Genomic DNA, 20,565 nt, shown 5'->3' on the forward strand with positions numbered 1-20,565 from the left:
GTAGCTGTGTTGGTTATTTTGGTTGTGTCCTTTGTGGGTACACTGTCAATGGTGTGTGTATGTTGTGGCATGGATGTTTGTCAGTCGGTGTTTTTGGCGTATATGGATTGTGTTGTGTTGGAATAGCAATGGGTTATTGTGTGAATGTGGTGTGCTGTGTAGTGTGTAGTGCAGGGGTACACATATAGCTAAGGGACAGTGTGTGTGTGTGTGTGTCAATAACCACTATTCCATAGCCCCTGCCATTGTTCTAAGTCCATTGGGTCCTACCTTCATCTTCTCCACCAGCAATCCGTCGCCAGTCCACGACTTGCAGACCTGTAAAACTAAATATGGCAGGTGGACCACTGTTGACTTGACTGTCTTTTCTGGTCCACCACCAATGTGGCTTGGTGGTAACACTGCCAAGATCTAAATTAGGCCCATAGTTAGGACAAACAGAGAAAAAATACAAAACAACAAACAAGTTCTTTAGTCAAGCTATAGTGTCAGAATTGCAGTATCTAACTGCTTTTTCATATGGTGGATTTCAATATGCATGTATAAGTTTTACAAGCTGATCTGGAGGGGTTACCCAACATTGATGGCATCTAAATCACAGATGATCATCTAATAGAACATTAAGAGAGGTTGGATAGAATAGTAACACTTTGAGCCAAGTGTGGGTACAGAATAAACTTTAAAAAATCTAACATTGTTCACCTTAATGTGATATTTCTAGTAGACCCTCAAAGTCACCAAACTCTCCTGAGTTCAATCCCCTGGATGCTATGACACAGAGCAGACAGGTTTAACTTAGGGCAATGTGGAAAGTATTTATGCCGTACCACCAAGTCAAACCACAAAGGAATACAAATCCCAAATCACATTAAGAAAATAGAGTAAAATGTATTAAACAAAATAACACCAAAATGGAAAATATCTAATAAGGGGAACCAGAGATATGATTTTTTTAATTTTTAAATAGAAATAGTGCCAAAAAGCACAAAGAGTCAATGATAGTCAATGATTGCAGTAGACCGGGACCCAGGTATGATTGAAGCCCATTACAATGGAGTACCGGTTGGTTACAACAATGGAATTTGTCTTAGTAAAAGTCTGGAATTCAAAAAGATTGAAAAGAGTTTCAAGTCCCAACACAATAAGGTACTTTGTCACTTTTCTGAAGAAAAACAGTCCCATTTTTCCTAAGTCCCAATCAACCACAGGAGTAGACATGTAATACCCCCATAACCAACAGCAAAGTCCAGTCCAAGTCCAGTTGCCACCGATCAGCTGCTCACTTCAGCAAAAATGCCTCCTAAACCTTATTATGCCCCTGTAGACACACAGGACAGCCGACTGACACTTGGGAGTCCACTTCTTTGTCATGAGGGTAAGGGAGAACAGGCCCCGTCTTTCAGAGCTCCTCTTGGATCGCACACAACAAGTACAATCCTCTTCTATTCTTCCACAAGTCCAGACATTGTTCTGAGGACGGTATCTTGTGGTGCCACATTTATGGTTTGCACAAACGAATAGATGGGGGTAACTGCTGGACATTCCCTAACCAATGGGATAAAGGTTCCCTGGGAAATCCTACCCGCCTTTTCTGTAGTTCCTGTTTGCTTTACTGCAGACATGCCCAAAATGTCAAATACCAGGGCTCTTTCAAGATAGTGAAAGCCTTCAGGCACACTAAAGATGGACTTGTAGGGCAGGGGGCATGTGGGGAGTTTCATAGGGAAATCACTAGTGCCCTCTAACAGCTAACACTGAGATTCAGTTTTAGGTAGGCTTTGTACCCACAACAAACCAGGACACAGAATTCTGGTAGGACAAAAGCAGAGTCCTACAGTGCTCATAAAAGAGATATACAAAGTTTGTCCTAGCATCCTGCCCGCTCTGTTTCAAGTGCACCTATGCTTTATGTGTGATTTAGACAGACCTGTAAGGCAGAATGTGACAGTGTTGTGCCAATAGGATACCTCCAAACCCTACCCAGAATATTCTGCTGAGCTCACAGATGTCATCTCTGCCTATTAATGTTGACCTGTAAATCAAGCTGACTCATTGTGTAGCTCCTGGGAGGAATTGCACACCTCGTTCACATATCATTCATTCCAATGCTAATTAGCTTTCTAACAGCTCAGGAAGGTAAAGCTGCTAAAAGTTATGTTTCCAATGGATTTAACAAAACTCTTTACCATTTGATTGACCTGTGACAATGTTTTTGGGGGAATCATAAATATTTAATGTCCCACATGTTCCACTCTAAAATAGAATATACCTTGTGGCTAGGTAGTTGTATTTAAGGGTGACAGGCATGTGCAACAGGGTTAAAAATGTTGCTCTCTGATTACATGGGGTAGACCGAAAGTCATGATTTCACTGCCACTGTAGTGGATGTTACATTATGTGCTGTATTCCACAAATGGTACTTAACTCCAAGGCAGTGGGCAAATGTTCTATCCCATATGCTAGGGAGTTTTAGACAAATTAAATTAGCCAATTATTGATAAGCCATTATAACTATGGTTGAAGGAGAGTACAGGCAATTTACTCCTGTTTTAGCAGTCCAACAAAAAAGGGTCCAGAAAAAGGAAAAGAATCTGGGGTGATCAAGCAGAAAAGGTGGATTTCTTACATATGTTGATGAATTATATTAAATAGCATTCTGTGGATAATTCTGTACAGCGGACACCAGCCAATGCCAAAGTGCTTCAAAATTTGCCCAGCATTTCCTTTCCTTATTCTGCCAAGGAGAGTAGAATTGTATTGAAATCATTGGCAATATTCCAGGAATTGTAGAGTCTGTTGTGTCTCCAGCTTTACACCTGCTACAAATCACCTTAGGTAATAATTTGAATGTGGTGCAAGCATCATCTTCAATAGATGAACCTGCTGCTACCATAACAACAATTGCTGCTTCTGCAACTGCAATCTCATGTGCACGATAAATATAATTTGCATCAATTGAAATGATACAGATGAAGGAAATCTCATTGTTTAGAAATTGGTCTGATCCAGGTTCTGAGAATAAATAACTTTTCCTTTCATATCAAGAACTATAGTAGTTAGAAATTACTGCCACTCCAGCTAGCCAACACTACAGATGGCTCTTTGCCTGTTGTTGGTTCCACAACAGATACATCTTTCTCTCCAAGATCCTACAATTAGATGTCTTGCTGCTACATCACTCCTGTTGCAGAATATAATTATTATAATTTTAATTCTAGTACATGGGCATGTTACGTCCCATTTCTAGAGGGTGCTGTAAGGGGACTGTCGGAAGCCTGGGAATCACCTTGAACACTTATCTAGAGTCCATTGCTGACTCCTGTTTGTTTCTCTTTTCGCCATGGTATACTTGTGTAGTACTACAGTTGCTTCCTGGGACTGCAAATCCCATAATACACAGCCTGGTAGTCAGGAGAGCCTGGATTCTGTTCCCCATTGTTTTCTATGGGAGAAGTCCAGTTGCTCCTTTTCACCAGATCCTCTCCTCCAGGACTTGCAAGTGTCTGAAACTACACACACCTGAGACCTCTCCTGTGCAGCCGAGCTTGGAACTGCTTATAAGCATTTCTTTCCTCAAGATCCCCATCGTGCATTGGAGTTCGATTCCTTTGTGTTACAGACCCTTTATCGGATGGTGTTCCAGTTTTGTTCCTGTTCTGTTCCAGCTTGATCCTGTTTCCTGTTTCCCTGCCCTGCTCCTGATTGTTCCAGCCAGAGTCTGCTACCTATCTCTTAGTCTTGTACCTGTTTGTTTCTTCCAGAGCCTGCTCCCTGTTTCTCTGTTCTGCTCCTGCCTTGTTTCAACCTGAACCTGCTCTCTGTTTCCCAGTCCTGTTTACTGCTTATTCCTACTCCCCGTATTCCATCCCTGTCCTTGCTTGTTCCAGACAGCGCCTGCTCTCTGTTTCTCAGTCCTGTCTCTGTTTGTTCCAGCCAGAGGCTTGCGCCCTGTTTTCCAGTCTTAGTCCTGCCTTTGCTTCAGCCTGAGCCTGTTCCCAGTTCCAGCTTCTGTCTCTTAGTTTTTCCCTTCTGTTTCCTCTCAGTATTTGTGTCTGCTAAGTGTTTTATCAGTCTTCACCAGTGTATAAGTATCCTCCTTTGTACTGGGGTTGGCTCCTGGTCACCAGGGGGCAATTCCAGCCCCCCTCCTTGTCTAGTGTTATACTTTGACTTTTGTGCCTAACAGTGACAGTGAGCTATTGCTGTTGTTCCAGGAATCGCCACTGTGTTTCCAGCTGGACCCACAAGAGCTTGTCGTGTGTATGTAAGTATCCTTGTTTGTGCTCTAGGGTCCAGAGACAGAATCACTTCTGCTGACTCCTTTCTATGGGGCTGGCAGGGTGACTATCTGTAAGAGCAAACTGCACAGAGGCATTGACATTCCCTGTCACTGTTGGAGGTTCTGCACCTTACTCTGTGTACAACCCCAGCGTGTTTGTCCATTAGTAATCCATTTCCTATTTGTTCACACAAGGGTTGCTCTGCTTTTACTTTCCTGTTTCCTGTGCCTGTCCATAGCTGTCCTTTCCGTGTATGCCTTTAGCTGCTCTTCTGCCCCAGTACATTATCTCTTTAGGATATTCGATGACCTCAAGGGGTGTCCCAACCAGAGTCCTGATCAGACCCGCCCGAATCCGTGACAGGGCACTATATAACTACCCTCTCTTGTGATTTAGGAATTGGAAGCACATTCTTCATCACACAGAGCAAAAAGTGACTACCATGCTTTTAGTATCACTGTATACCCTGTGCTTGATGAAGTTAGTTGGGAAGAGGTTCCTTATCAAATTCTGGGCCCTTGAGAAACTATCCAAATCCCCTATGTTTTAAAATGTCATTGGATGATATAATTACTTCAGGTCCCTTTGCAAGGTGATTATACATTAAAGCTGTTAAACAACTCATGACTGACTTGCGCTTCAATGCTTCATTGAACAGTGAAGATTCATATCTCAATGTGAAAAATAATCAGGAACTATTCTGTTTCCATCAAAATGTGCATCACTACATTCATAGACCAACAGCCTCAAGGAAATAATTGATTATACACAGTGTGAGCTTTACAGAACCTCCTTCCGATTAACAGCCCTAAACGTTTTCAGAGGTTTTCTTATTTTTAACAGTGATGATACAACTGGGATGAGCAGAATTTCCTGTACCTTGCAGGGCCTTTGTGGTTGGGCTGGGACTTCGTCCCCCAGCATTCTATTCGTCTGGGTGGCCACAATGTATTGATATGCGTTAAAAGTGTCTTGGATTTCCCACAGAGTGGGACGAGCGGACTTACTGGACCAGGCAGGAGTCATACTCAGGGCCTTTGCGGCTGGGGTGGGACTCCGTCCCCCAGCCTTCCATTTGCCTGGGCAGCCCCAACGCGCTGACAGGCTTGAAATGTCCAGTTGTTTTTCTGCAGCGCGGGACGTGCAGACTTACCAGACCTGGAAGGAGCGACTCTATGGGCCTTTGTGGCTGGGGTGGGACCTAGTCCCCCAGCCTTCCATTCGCCTGGGCGGCCCCAACACGTTGATGTTCTTTATAAGTGCTGTTGTTTTCCCCCATTGCGGGACGAGCAGACTTACCGAACCTGGCAGGAGTGACTCTTAGAGCTTTAACGGCTGGGGTGGGACTTTGTCCCCCAGCTTTCCAGTCACTTGGCAGCCCCAATGTACTGATGCAGTTTAAAAGAGCTGTTGTTTTCTTGCAGCGCTGAACAAGTGGAGTTACCAGACCTGGCAGGAGTGACTCTCAGGGCCGTTGCGGCTCGGGAGAGACTTCGTCCCCCAGCCTTCCATTGGTCTTGGCGGCCCCAATGCATTGACACGCTCTAAAAGCATTGTTGTTTTCTGCAGCATGGGACATGCACTGGATGCGCCCGGAAGTGTGCCCTGGCGAAGACTGGGCCAAGACAGGCCTGTCTTAGCCTATAATAGCCCAACAGTGGCTGGAACCCTTCTCTAACATCTGTTTCTGTGGGTTTTTTTTTTGCCTCAACTGGTTTATACGGACTTGTCGGCCTATTAGGGCAGGATTTCCCATTAATTTAGAAACTGTCTATTTCAATTTGCAAGCTAAGAGTGACATCTGCAGACTGTTTTTTAGGACATATGGGGAGAAAAAAGGCAGCTACGGGGGGACCACAGTCAAAACTTTCAGTTTCATCCACTGATAATTCCTTTAGTGAGGTCAATTGGCTTGGTAATGAATGAAATCAAGTTGGATGAATGTTGGGTTTCTCAGACAGCAGATAATTTAATGTTGACTTCTGTATTATCACCCCCAGTAGTGTTAAATGGCAGTAGCGCAGTTGCTAATGGGAAGAGTCTAAATATAAATCTAGATCCACCCCACTTACCGAGCTTCAAGGGCATATTTGGGCGAGCACTGAGGGTAACGAAGTCTCAACCCCCTTGCAACAGCAGGATTGCGACCACGTAGGTGGGCTGCCCATTGTCCCCATTTCAAATGTTATGGAGATCGAACCTAATGAGAAGAAGTCAACCAAATGGAGGAAAGGGACCCTTAAGGGCACATTGAACAAGGGACAGCAGACACAGAAAGTGGGCGGCCAGCCAACTGTGGTGCAAACCAATCCCCTCTAGGAGATATTATGGACTTTGTGAAGGATCACCTAAATGAACTGTTGGATAGCAAGCTACACCCAGTCTGTGATCATTTATTTAAAATTGAAGACAACTTGAACCATTTAATCCAAATAATAAAGGCCTGGAAAGGGACAGGAAAAGAGGGAGTGCTTGCTTTAACATCTGAACCTCCTATACATTCTGAGCTTATTCTGCAGCTTCCTTGAGTAATGGACCCCTATGATTGCCCCCGTTTCCCAACCTTTAATGCAGCAAAATTATTTTCCTTGCAACTTATGTATCAGAGGATCTAGGGTCACCATGGTTGATGCGGTTCCACCTATTAATCCCAACAAGCAACACATTCCAAGCAGTCGGTATCATTAGGGATGAGAGTGTCTAATTTGGCATATGATAAAAGTCTTCTTGGGGAGCTCAATTCAAGCGGAGTTAACCACCTCACCATTATTCATCTACCCCCAGCCTTGTGCCAATATGTTATTATATTGGCTAACGTCCCACAATTACCATCAGGCCAGATTGAGTCAATGGTATCCTTAAAAAACAAGGTAATCTTTTGGTTAAAACACAGGCTAGACCCTCAATGGAACCTCGCTGATGAGATTTTAGCTGTAAGGTGAGTGGCTGGCATTGGACCATTAAAGAAAACCTATATAGGGGGTACTGTGATTGTAAACGTTTGTAAACCTACAACCACTTGGGAGATCCTTTCACAGGTGTGGGCAGGTATGATAAAATTTGAGCCAATGTTGATTTTGCCACTGGGCATTTTGCAGACATCTGCAGCCAACCCCGTATAGAGCTAGAGAGAGAATGTGTTCACATCTTAGTCCTCGAACCAGACAGCAGATGTCACTGTTTCCACTGGCAAATAATTTTTCTATTTTGATTGACTTAGATTTCAATGATTGAGTCCCCAAGAGGGAACTTGTGGGCCTTATCACAGGCAAGATAGTGACATGGGCTCACATGTTTTTATTACATCTTCTCAACCTTGTCCTGTTAATCCCCCCACTATGCTTACTAGAAATGCAGGCATAGGCACTGATTTAAATGAACTTTCCATACTTTCTCAATCATGTTCCAGAGAAAATCCCAGTACATCAGTAGCTAACATGATGAGTCAGGGCGAAGCTTGTTTTACAAAAAGCTTAAACGTCCCAGTATCGAATAATAAGATTCAGGGCCTGTCTTTTTTATCTTGGAATATTGAGGGATTTGGGGCAAGTTAAAAGACGAGAATTGTCTATCCCTTATAGGGAGCTATAATGTTTTTTGCTGCCAGGAAACATGGGCTTTCGAGAGTGTAGCCTTGAATGGATTCAGATCCTATTGCTCTAGTGCTATCCATCTTTTTGTAGCAAACTCCCTTGGGTCATTAAAGGTTAAAGTCCCATAGTTGAGGACGTGCTATCAAATTTTAAAGCTATGTTTACCCACCCTGTCCACCACCCTGTCCAGCGTTCTTCTAGTTAATTTTTATATTAATTTTTTAACCTCACATCAGTTTATATTATAGAAAAATTAGGCGGAAAGATCATGGAATGTATTAGGTGAAGTAATGTCCCGAGCTCCATTATTTGGGCTGGAGATTTTAATATCACTAAATGTCAAATTAATGGGAGGCGAATCTGCAGGATCATGTATACTTATGATAGTGAAGTTAGCCACTTTGTACATACACGGTATTGTGAAGCTCTTAAGCGCTTGGTAATATCTTTGAATCTAGTGATCTTTTCAGAGGTCTTGGGACATCATAAGATAAATTTACCTACTTTTGTAGGCAGGGAAAGAGGCTCAACAATTTACTTTGTTTTATTCTCTAGCGACCTAGACCAGTCACTTTTACGCTTTGAAGTGCTCACTCTTCCATCCAGTGACCATTATCCTAGCTCTTTATTTTTAGTGTGCCAAATAGCCAATGGTAGCCAATGGTACAACTGTGCAGCAAATGGCACCAGTCTCTTATTAAATGAATAAGGCGGTTCGGCTCCTGTGGGAAGCAATAGATCCAATAGAATTTCTGGGAAATCTGGCTTCTAAAAACAGTAGACATGTTTTGGGCTACCTCTCCTCTTTAGATGATCCCTTGTCCATTTTAAAAAGTTTTGGAGACCTCTGTAAGGCAGTTTCAAAGTGGCTAACTATAACAAATGTCCCAATGGAACATCCTGTTTACTCCTGGTTTTCCCATGAATGTACTACCACGCTTCAGGCACTTAATGTGACCACAAATAGTAACCCTTGGGTTATAGAAAGGGTAAAACTAGCAAGAGCTAAATATAAGCAAGATGTTAAGCAGAGGAAGGCTGAACTCAGAATGAGAGCATGGGAAGATCAATGTAAAGCAGCTGAGTTGAAGGATAATAGGCTGTTTTGGAGTATAGTAAACCGTCTTTATTTTCAGATAGCCAACCTAGTGAAATCATCTGACGTATCCTGGAGCAGAAGTGGGTTAACCATTTAACTACAATATTTAACCCAGGAAACAAAGGATATGAGGTAAAAAAAGGTTGATGCACAGGTATGTGAGACTAGTGGCAGACCTTGTGGACTTAGCCTTTGTTTGTAATGCTATAAGAGGTGCAACCATGGCAAGGCATCAGGTACCCATCTTTAAGAAAGGGGATCGGAGCTTGCCTGCATTCTCCTGCCCAATCTCACTTATTGATTAATCATTGAAGATATTGGTTAGGGTTATCCTTCAGAAATTAGAATCTTAGGCTGGAAAAAAATGTTTTTTTAGCCCTGTGTAATATGGTTTTCATCCTGGATTAGGGACATTAGAACAGACTCTAAATCTTGCTCTTAATTTGGGAAAGTGTGTACTGGCTAAACGTGGCGTCTTACACCTGGCCTTGATGGACCTTTCCTGCAAGTTTGATGTGGTTGATAGGGCCGTTTTATGGGATATGATGGAACAAGCAGGTATACATAAAAACCTACTTGATCTTATCTGGTGATTCACCAGGGCTTTACCACTAGAGTGTGCCATTCCCGTAGTGGTGATTGTACAGCACCATTCAGTGCAGTCAGGGGCCTGTATTTTAGCATCTTTTTTTCTTTAATTCTATTTAAACGCTCCAGATAAAGTATTAACTGGCTGCACTGAAGATGTTCCTAGGATAGGTAACCAGCTAGTCCTAGTATTGTTATATGTGGACAATGCGGTTTTATTGGTGCAAACTGCTATTAGCCTGCAAAAATATTTGGATGGTTTTTACAAGTTTGTGATCGGCCTTAAATTAAAGGTTAATGACCAAAAATCTTTTGTAATGTCCTATGGCCTTCAAAAGCATAAGCACAAGGTTTTTACTCTGGGAGGAAAATATATTGCAGAAAACCCAGATATTTAACTAAGTAGGTATTCTATTTGCTTCGACTGGGACTTGGGATAAGCTAACAGCCCTGAGGGTTCAAACAATTGGCGTAACAGGTCATATTCCGAATTTCGAAACAATTAAGGCAAGAGCTGGTACGGGATTTAGTCCAGCTGTATAAGGGTAAATATTTACCTGGAGGGACTAATGGTGCAGCTGTATGGGCCTCTTCTGGGACTAGGAAACTCTAGATTATTGAAAACTGTTTTTTTTTTCGAAGACTCGTAGCCACATCTAGAACCACTGCTAGCTTTATTACCCAAACGGAACTGGGAGAGAGCTAAATAATGACCGTGTGTGTTGCGCTGGCTCCTTTGCTTTTATGGGTAAAAATCTAGAGCACTCGGGGGTGTGGACACCTTTTTGAAAAGCCAGAACTAGTCACAGCAAGTTGTAAGGCGAAGTGATCGAGCCTTATCTGTTAAGTAGTGAGGAGCTCAGGACAGCGAGTGTTTTACATATGCCTTCAGTAGTAAGGTATATGCATATAACTACACCATCCGCTTTGGAGTCGTATTTGATGTGGAGAACGAAGCCCGAACATAGATTTTACCTTACTCAATTAAGGTTGAATTTAGTCCATCATTTATTCGCCTTCCCAGTGGCGAGGGCGTGGCATACTTTTTTATCACTGTGTCCTCCCGAAGGGGTAACAGAGCAATCAACGGCGCATTTCATGTTGTTCTTTTCTCTATATTCCTCATCTAGATGGAGATTTGTGCGTCCCATTCTTCTGAACACAGGTTTTTTATCTTGCAAAGAAGTGTTGTTTTATCTACAGTGACTGTCGTCTAAGTAAATTTGCTTTATCTATAAGAAGGAAATATGCATTTTAAACAAATCAAGTAATAGATACACGTTGTAAGGTACAACTTCAGGTGTTTAACGATATATCATTAGGTGATCTGATTAGTTGTAATTTTAACTGTCATAGATAATATCTTAGTATTTCAACTATTTATCTATTTTTTGTTTTTTTATCTTGATATGTTTTATGTGTTTGTACTTTTATGGTCTTTTTAAACTATCTGACCAAATAAAGTTTAAAATCGAAACGAATCAAATCGAATAGACATATCTGACCTGTCTGCATTTTATTTTTGTCAAGAGTCTGAAAAGTTGAAAAATATGTAATTACCAATCACAAATGTATTTATTTGCCATATTTCATTGATTCAATTTTAGAACAAGGTTATGCATACTGAAAGAAGAATATTATTAAAATAAATGTGTGGGGCAATACATTTTGGCAAATATGGGGGATTGATAGTTTTTTCAATGTACCTATACCAATATTCCTAGAGAAATTATCTTTTTGAATAAGACTGTGCATCAAACAGCTTGCCTAAACTTTGACTTTATTAAAGATTTAAGAACACCTGCAAATGTGAAAACTAACATTGCACATTTCACAGATTTAAAATGGATAGAGAACATCACTGATAGTAATCTGAATGAAATGGTGCAGAATGGAGCACACATTTAAACATGTTACGGCTCAGATGAGTAACCTTTTGACCAATCTATACTAACATGTTTAAACATGTTTCTATCTAAAGCTACTGGTCCATTAACAAGTAGACTAGATCCTAGGTATAGCACATATATTCTCCTTTGACTACAACTATTTATAACATAGGAAAATTGTGCCTCAGATGGCTGTCTCAAATTAGCTTGAGCACTGTAAATAAACATTTGTCAAAGTTCAGAGAAGGTATGGATTTAAGTGATTTTCATTTTGGACCACAACCAATAAAAATAGAAAGTTTGTAGCTTCTGTGATTTATGCTGCTACAAAAGGTAACAGGCTTATTCTGAAAGAGATGCTACAGAAAGAAATAGGGAAGCCGATAGAGAAATAATGCAAACCAATTTTAAAGTCACTGACAATGGCTTTTAGACACTTTATAAACGGATATGCACAATCTCGCCTATCGCCTCTGCGATTTACAGCTTTTGCAGGACGGTTTGAATTCTTTACAACATGGACAAGTTCAAATGACACAACTAAGCTGGGAACTATAAACATTTAAGTCCGCTAAGGTACCATGGTCAATCATAAATGAGTCTGCTATCTTTCTTCCTTACAGTCGTACTTCAAGGTAGATAACGAACGTTAAAAAGAAGCATTGTATGGTCTTTTCTTGGACAGATAGAGAGCAAATGTTTCTGGCACTAAAGATTCACATATAACGTGGCACCTGCATAGAGTAGTTTATTGTCTATCACCCTCTCTCATTTTTATGATTATCGGGGGAGGATAAAAAGTACTTTGTTTGAAAGTTTCCATATTCAGTACTCAGTACAACAAGAGAAAGGCACTCAAAAGCTGTTGTTTGTCTGTGTTACCATCTTGAACCAGATTATTTTGCTTTCAGTGCTTTTGGATTAAGCTTTGTTTTTTAGATCAAGCCGCACAGGCGAGTAGGTGAGTAGGCAAGTAGGTGCAAGGCATATTTGCATATCATTTTTCATGTATTAATGTGCATAGACATATATACACATTGGACCGACCCGATTCACAAAGGTAAGTTAGACTTTCGAGTAAATTCACAATTTGTAATACCTTCATTACTTTCTGCATTCACAAACATGGAGCCAGACTTTCCAACAAATGTGGGGCCTCTGGAACAAGTGCGGAGGCCCTTTGTGAATCAGGCTCTCTGAGTGTAACTTTACTCGAGAAGCGTAAGTTACATGTATCCACACCCAGAGTAATACAATTGACTTACTCTTGAGTAGGTGGGGGGCATCCCTTCCTAAACCCCTCTCTGATTCTCCCTAAAACCCTCCTATTCTGTCGTAAATCCATTCCCTTTAGTAATACCTCAGCTCTTTTTCCAACCTACTCCCTTGTGCCCCTCCCAAATTTACTACAAAAATCCATCCTTGCATGTATAGAGACTCCCCAGTTGGGGCAAAGAACTCTAGACAAATAAGTATGGGCAAATCGTACCCTTTGTAGTACATTCTCTAGTGCATTTTGGAGTACTACAAAGCATACTACAAAGTGCAGTTTGAGAATCAGGGCCATGATGATTAAAAGTGCTTGATCATTGTTCCAAGGATGATGTAATATTCACAGTTTCTGCTTACATACCCCCATTTCATTTAATACATTTCATATATTCATTTATTTCACTGTACATTTCTCATTTATAAATGCCAGCTTCATTTTATATTGTCTGCACATGTATACTGCATAACACTTGCTTTATTATAGTTTGATAGTCTAGCAATTAATCTGAGTGCATTTAAGATGGGTACAGACAAGTAAAATGCAGAGAAGAATCTTCGGCTTCTTGGGAGAAAGTGATCAAGCAAGCAAAAGCTGTAAATAAACTCTGTTAAGATCACAGGCAGGCACAGCTGATCCAACCTGCCATTATCACACAGCCACTGAGTGAAGAGAGAAACAATGACATTCTCCGTACAAAAAAGCATTTTAGTTGTTCAACTTATGTATATGGGTGAGAGGCCCTCTTAAAAACCATTAAAGGCCTATTTTGTGCTAAGACAGCTTAGCCAGAAACATAACAGGAAGGGCTGGAGAGCAGGGAAAGTTCAGAACACCACTACAATGATGCAATTCTTTTGAATATACTGTTCAATTTTCACATTCATTGCCACTATTGTTTTTATCTTTATAGCTACAACTAATCACATTATTTACACTAGGATAGGATGTCTGCTTTAATAGTCATAAAATATATTAATTGTGTGTATGTGTGAGTGTGGCTATTCATGATGAAAACAGATTTGGAACCCATTATCTCAAGGAATCCTGTGATAATTGCCCAGAATGCACCATCCATATGTAATGCCCAGGTGATTCATGGGTTACAGTACACCAGGTTTATTTCCTCAAGCTGGTAAATTGGTATCAAGTCCGCACTTTCACAATCCGGTCAAAAAAAGCTAAGCTCTGGCTTTATTTGCTACATATCTTGCTCCCTTCCAGGCGTATGCTGCTAACAAATATGAAAATCCCTAAGTTCTTAGATGCACGAATTGTTAGAAAACAGTTGTAATATTTAATAGATTGGAAGGTGTACTCTGAGGAGCAATCATGGGAGTTAACCTTTAACGAGGAAGCTCCACATTTCCTACAGAATTCATCCTGCTGAATTAAATCTGGAGCTGGGGGAGGGGCACTGCCAGGAAGTGTTTCTCTGCTCAAATGTACATGCTGGGCAGACAGAGATATATACTTCACCAAACATCTTAGTGTTCGAGTGTTTTCCTGCGGAGAAGCTCAGCAGTAGGTGCAGAGCGCATAGTGCAGAGAGGGGGCAACGCAAGCTGTGAGCCTTTGAGGCTGCAACACTTTCACTATGTGAAATGCACACATGGGGTCAAGACAGACCACATGTTCCAGACTGCCACTGGACTCTCGAGAGACTAGCAATGATGGCTGCCATCTTGGATTCACAGAGCATACGTTCCTCTTCTTTCAGAGCATACCTTGCAAAGGTAGTTAAGAACCTGCGGCAGGTGGGCCGCCGCGGTAGTGGTGATGTGCCCATTCCTCTTATGACCGTGGCAGAAATGCCACAGTGGAAATGACGCCAGATTCATAATGAGGGCTGTTAGACCTGACAGCCTTAGGGTGGTCACCCCTAACTTTTTGCCTGCCTCCCTCCACTTTTTGGACACTGTTTTTGATGGGTTTTAGACTCTGCGCACTTTACCACTGCTAACCAGTGCTAAAGTGCATATGCTCTCTCCCTTTAAACATGGTTATCTTGGATCATACATGATTGGACTATTTAATTTACTTATAAGTCCCTAGTAATGTGCACTATATGTGCCTAGGGCCGGTAGATTAAATGCTACTAGTGGGCCTGCAGCACTAGTTGTGCCACCCACTTAAGTAGCCCCTTTTCCTTGTCTCAGGCCTGCCATTGCATGGCCTGTGTGTGCAGTTTCACTGACACCTCGACTTGGCATTTAAAAATACTTGCCAAGCCTAAACCTCCCCTTTCTCCACATATAAGTCACCTCTAATGTGTGCCCTAGGCAACCCCTAGAGCAGGGTGCTGTGTGGGGGAAAGGTAGGACATGTACCTGTGTAGTTTACATGTCCTGGTAGTGTAAAACTCCTAAATTTGTTTGCACTACTGTGAGTCCTGCTCCCTTCATAGGCTAACATTGGGGCTGCCCTCATCCAATATTGAAGTGGTAGCTTCTGATCTGAAAGGAGTAGGAAGGTCATATTTAGTATGGCCAGAATAGTAATACCAAATCCTGCTGACTGGTGAAGTTGGATTTAATATTACTATTCTAGAAATGCCACTTTTAGAAAGTGAGCATTTCTTTGCACTTAAATCTTTCTGTTCCTTACAATCCACGTCTGGCTGGGCTTGGTTGACAGCTCCTTGTGCATTCACTCAGACACACCCCAAACACAGGGTACTCAGCCTCACTTGCATACATCTGCATTTTGAATGGGTCTTCCTGGGCTGGGAGGGTGGAGGGCCTGCTCTCACACAAAGGACTGCCACACCCACTACCTGGACCCTGGCAGACAGGATTGGACTGAAAGGGGACCTGGTGCATTTCTTAGCCACTCTTTGAAGTCTCCCCCACTTCAAAGGCACATTTGGGTATAAAACCGGGCCTCTGCCCTACCTCATCAGACACTTGCTGGAGAAGAAATCTGAACCAGAACCTGCATCTTGCCAAGAAGAACTGCCTGGCTGTGTAAAGGACTCACCTGACTGCTTTCTACAAAGGGCTGCTGCCTTGCTGTTGCCCTGCTGCCTTGCTGAACTCTTGTCTGGCTGTGAAAGTGCTCTCCAAGGGCTTGGATAGAGCTTGCCTCCTGTTCCCTGAAGTCTCAGGACCAAAAAGACTTCTCTTTTTCACTTGGACGCTTCGTGCGCCGAAATGTTTGACGCACAGCTTGTTCTGCGGCGAGAAAAACGCTGCACACCGACGCTGATCAACGCAATGCCTTTGGGACGACCGTAACCTCGACGCACGGCCTCGCAAGGACAACGCCGCCCGACCTCCAGAGGAGAAATCGGCACAACGCCTGCCGTGAGAGCGAAACTTCGACGCGCAGCCCCGCAGAATGATGCGCAGACAGAAAACAAGCAGGAGAATCCACGCACAGACCCGGGACATCTGGTAATCCCCGCGATCCACAGAAAGAGACTGTCCGCGCGCCGGACAACAACGCACGACTTCCCCGCGTGAAAAATAACGACGCAAGTCCGTGTGTGCTAGGGAGAAATCGACGCACACACCATTTTTCCACGTATCTCTTCTTCTGTGGCCCTCTGACGAGATTTTCCACTCCAAACCAGGTACTTTGTTTGCTTTTTAAAGACTTAAGACACTTTGGGGGTGATTCTAACCCTGGCGGTCGGTGATAAAGCGGCGGCCAACCCGCCAACAGGCTGGCGGTTCAACAAATGGAATTCTGACCCTGGCGGGAACCGCCAACACAGACCGCCACTTCAACACTCCGACCGCCACGGCGGGACAAACAAACAGCGCGGCGGTCACCGCCAACAGGCAGGCGGCAGACAATGTACCGCCTACCCTATCACAACTCACCAATCCGCCACCTTTTCCGGGGCGGGAGCACCGCCGATAAAAACACGGCGGAAACAGACTACGAACGGGAAAACGCTCACCTCTACGCACTCCACGAGTACGGAGGACAGCATGGAACCCGAATTAAACATCCTACCTGCTCTCGTCTACCTTCTCATATACCACGAGTACGGAGTCCGGCGCAGACGACAACGGTGAGTACTGCACCTACGACACACGGGAGGGGGGAGGAGGAAAGGTTATGGGCACACACATATGCGACCCCCACCCCCCCCCCAAGATGTACACACCAATGCAGAGCAACAAATCACAGTGACACCACCCAAACACCCGTAAAAAATACAATGACATAACCAAATTGAGAATAAATATTTATGTACAAAATAGCTTCAGAAAAGTCTTATTCGACCATCAAAAAATATTTCATTAAAAAAAAGTATTTACACAGCAGTGGATAACTGAAGCAAGTAGTCCTGCACATCTTACAAATTCATCATGTCCGTGGGCCAAAGTGTAGCGAAACAAGGGCAAAGCCCACACAGGAGACCTGAGTCCTTTGGAGAGAACACTGCAGGGGCATCTGGTGACAAAACTACAGGCACCACAGCCACATGAGTCCACGATGCCAGATCCACGAAGGGCCCACCATGCCCACTGACATATCCTGGGGAGTGCAAAGCCACAGTCTCTCAAAGTCTCTACAGTGGGTGGCTTGCCCACTGTGCCATCCTGGGGAGTGCAAATCCACAGTCTCTCAAAGTCTCTACAGTGGGTGGCTTGCCCACTGTGCCATCCTGGGGAGTGCAAAGCCACAGTCCATCAGGTGGATAACAGAGTCCACTGGTCATGGAGGATGCATGGTGGGCACAGTGAACCGTGAACAGTGCTTGACAGGAAGGGCCCAGCGAAGCGGTGCTTGAGACGGCGGGGCCCAGCGGAGCGGTGCTTGACAGGAAGGGCCCAGCGGAGCGGTGCTTGAGACGGCGGGACCCAGCGGAGCGGTGCTTGACAGGAAGGGCCCAGCGGAGCGTTGCTTGAGATGGCGGGGCCCAGCGGAGCGGTGCTTGACAGGAAGGGCCCAGCGGAGCGGTGCTTGAGACGGCGGGGCCCTGTTCAGCGGTGCTCTTCTGCACGGCGGGGCCCTGTTCAGCGGTGCTCTTCTGCACGGCGGGGCCCTGTTCAGCGGTGCTCTTCTGCACGGCGGGGCCCTGTTCAGCGGTGCTTGCTTTCATGGCGGGGCCCTGTTCAGCGGTGCTCTTCTGCACGGCGGGGCCCTGTTCAGCGGTGCTCTTCTGCACGGCGGGGCCCTGTTCAGCGGTGCTCTTCTGCACGGCGGGGCCCTGTTCAGCGGTGCTCTTCTGCACGGCGGGGCCCTGTTCAGCGGTGCTTGTCTTCATGGCGGGGCCCTGTTCAGCGGTGCTCTTCTGCACGGCGGGGCCCTGTTCAGCGGTGCTCTTCTGCACGGCGGGGCCCTGTTCAGCGGTGCTCTTCTGCACGGCGGGGCCCTGTTCAGCGGTGCTCTTCTGCACGGTGGGGCCCTGTTCAGCGGTGCTCTTCTGCACGGCGGGGCCCTGTTCAGCGGTGCTTGTCTTCATGGCGGGGCCCTGTTCAGCGGTGCTCTTCTGCACGGCGGGGCCCTGTTCAGCGGTGCTCTTCTGCACGGCAGGGCCCTGTTCAGCGGTGCTCTTCTGCACGGCGGGGCCCTGTTCAGCGGTGCTCTTCTGCACGGCGGGGCCCTGTTCAGCGGTGCTCTTCTGCACGGCGGGGCCCTGTTCAGCGGTGCTCTTCTGCACGGCGGGGCCCTGTTCAGCGCTGCTTGTCTTCATGGCGGGGCCCTGTTCAGCGGTGCTCTTCTGCACGGCGGGGCCCTGTTCAGCGGTGCTTGTCTTCATGGCGGGGCCCTGTTCAGCGGTGCTCTTCCAGTCAGTGTAGGGAGTCAGACCTGGCCTTGGCAACCTGCTCACTCGCCCTCCGAACGTGCAGTGTCAGGCCCCTTCGGAGACGGAGTCCTGGGCCCTTTGGTGTCGTCCCTTGCAGGCGGGATGGGGCGTGTGGGGCCCTCCTGCTCCACGCTCCTGCTGGCTGGCCTCTCCGCCCTGCTGCCCTTCCGCTCCTTAGATGGGGCTCTCGGGCCCTTGCCTCCCCTGGCTGTTGTGGCAGGTGAAGTGGCCGGAGTTACCTCCTTGGGGGCAGCCGTCTCAGTCCGCTCACGGCGGCCCTTCACTTTCCGGGTCCTCTTGCCTGGGGGGGGCTGGCAGTCCCCTTGCTGCTCAGTGAAGTGTCACTGCCGTCAAAGGGTGGGCTCCATAATCCATGCACCACTTGTACCTTAGCAGCTGGGCTGGTGGTGGTGGCTGAGGTGCCTTTGGGACTTTTCCCAGATGGAGGGGGTGGGTCAGGGGAGGGAAAGAGGTTAAGATTGGAGAGGTAATATTTCTTTGGACCAAGGTAAAGGGTAGGAGTAGTGGTGATAGAAGTGGAGGAAGAGGATGTGGTTGTAGGAGAGTCAGGTGTGCTGTCCTTGGGTGCAGGTGACTGGGACATAGGCTGTTGTGAGGTGATTGGCTGTTGCTTGGGTGGCTGCCTGCGTTTATGTGTCTTGGAAGAGGGGGTGACAGACACAGTGGGAGAGGACACAGGGGACGTGTAGATGGCAGTGGGGGTGGTGACTGCACGTGTGAGGACTGTAGTGGAGGGTGTGCTGGTGATGGAAGAACTGGCTGATGTTGGTGTGCACGCAGGTGTGAGTGTAGACGTCACAGGGAGGGAGGAGGGAGACGAGGAGGTGGGGGACACAGAGGTGGTAGTGAATGTTGGTATGTCTGCATCTGGGTGTTGCTTGGGTGAATGCTTGTGTGTTCTGTGGTGCTTATGTTTGGATGAGCTGGCCTTGGGTGTTGAGGTGTGTGCAGGCTGGTCTGATGGTGTGGATGGGATAGGCTGAGGAACAGGAGACAGAGAAAGGGTGGAGGCAGTTAGAAGAGGGAGACTGGAGACAGGGACAATGGCTGCCGTCAGTGCTGAGGCCAGAGAAGTGAACGCTCGTTGATGGGCAGCCTGACCCGAATGAATGCCCTCCAGGTAGGCATTGCTCTGTTGCACCTCCCTTTGCACCCCCTGGATGGCATTCAAAAGGGTAGTCTGCCCAACAATGAGCGTCCTCACCAGGTCAATGAGCTCCGCACTGAGGGCAGCAGGGGTAACAGAGGCAGGGGCTGAGGTGCCTGGGGCGAAGGAGACGCGCTGCTGGGAGGGCGGTGCTGGTGCGCTGGGTGGCGGCTGTACCTGTTGTTACGGGGGGCACAGATGTTGCCGCCCCCGCTAGGGAGCTCCCAAACGAGGACGTGTCCGTGTCGCTGGTGTCTCCACTGGCCCCCGTTGTGGTGCTCCCCTCGCCCTCCGGATCACTGGTGCCCTCGGTGTCTGTGTCAGTGCCCACCGGGGCCTGGTGACCTGCAGCTCCCTCGTGCTCCGACGCCAATTCTCCTCCGCCTGATGATGCTAATGCACAAGAAAACAAAGAATAAGGGTGGGGGGAGAAATAAAACAACGTTGAGTGTATGCCTTGTCAATACCCTTGGCGGAGAGGACAGACACAGGTGCCTCGTGCACTAAGCCGCGAACTTGGGGTATACTACTCAGTACTTCTGACTAGGCCAACAGGTCTAGGGACAACAGACGCGCACATGGGTGATGGAGGACCATGGATAGCTGCACTTGGCACCCTATAGAGGTGGGGGGCGGGGGCACAGGGCCATGTCTAAGGGAGGGGACTACACTACGGAAAGCGCCCTGGCCTACTGTCACACACAGGCCTCCTCCCCCACCCAGACGCCTCAACTGCGCGTAAGGATAGCAGAATGTGCTGATACTCACCCCCTTGTGTCTGCTGTGCTGTCCTCAAGCGCCCATCCAACTCAGGGTAGGCCACCGCCAGGATCCGGGACATCAGGGGGGTCAGGGTACGACTTGCACCCCTCCTAGGTCGGGAGGCCATCCCCAGCAGTGTCTCTGCGGTC

The sequence above is a fragment of the Pleurodeles waltl genome, chromosome 1_1 (assembly GCF_031143425.1).
Source record: "Pleurodeles waltl isolate 20211129_DDA chromosome 1_1, aPleWal1.hap1.20221129, whole genome shotgun sequence".
In the NCBI taxonomy this organism is placed as follows: domain Eukaryota; kingdom Metazoa; phylum Chordata; class Amphibia; order Caudata; family Salamandridae; genus Pleurodeles; species Pleurodeles waltl.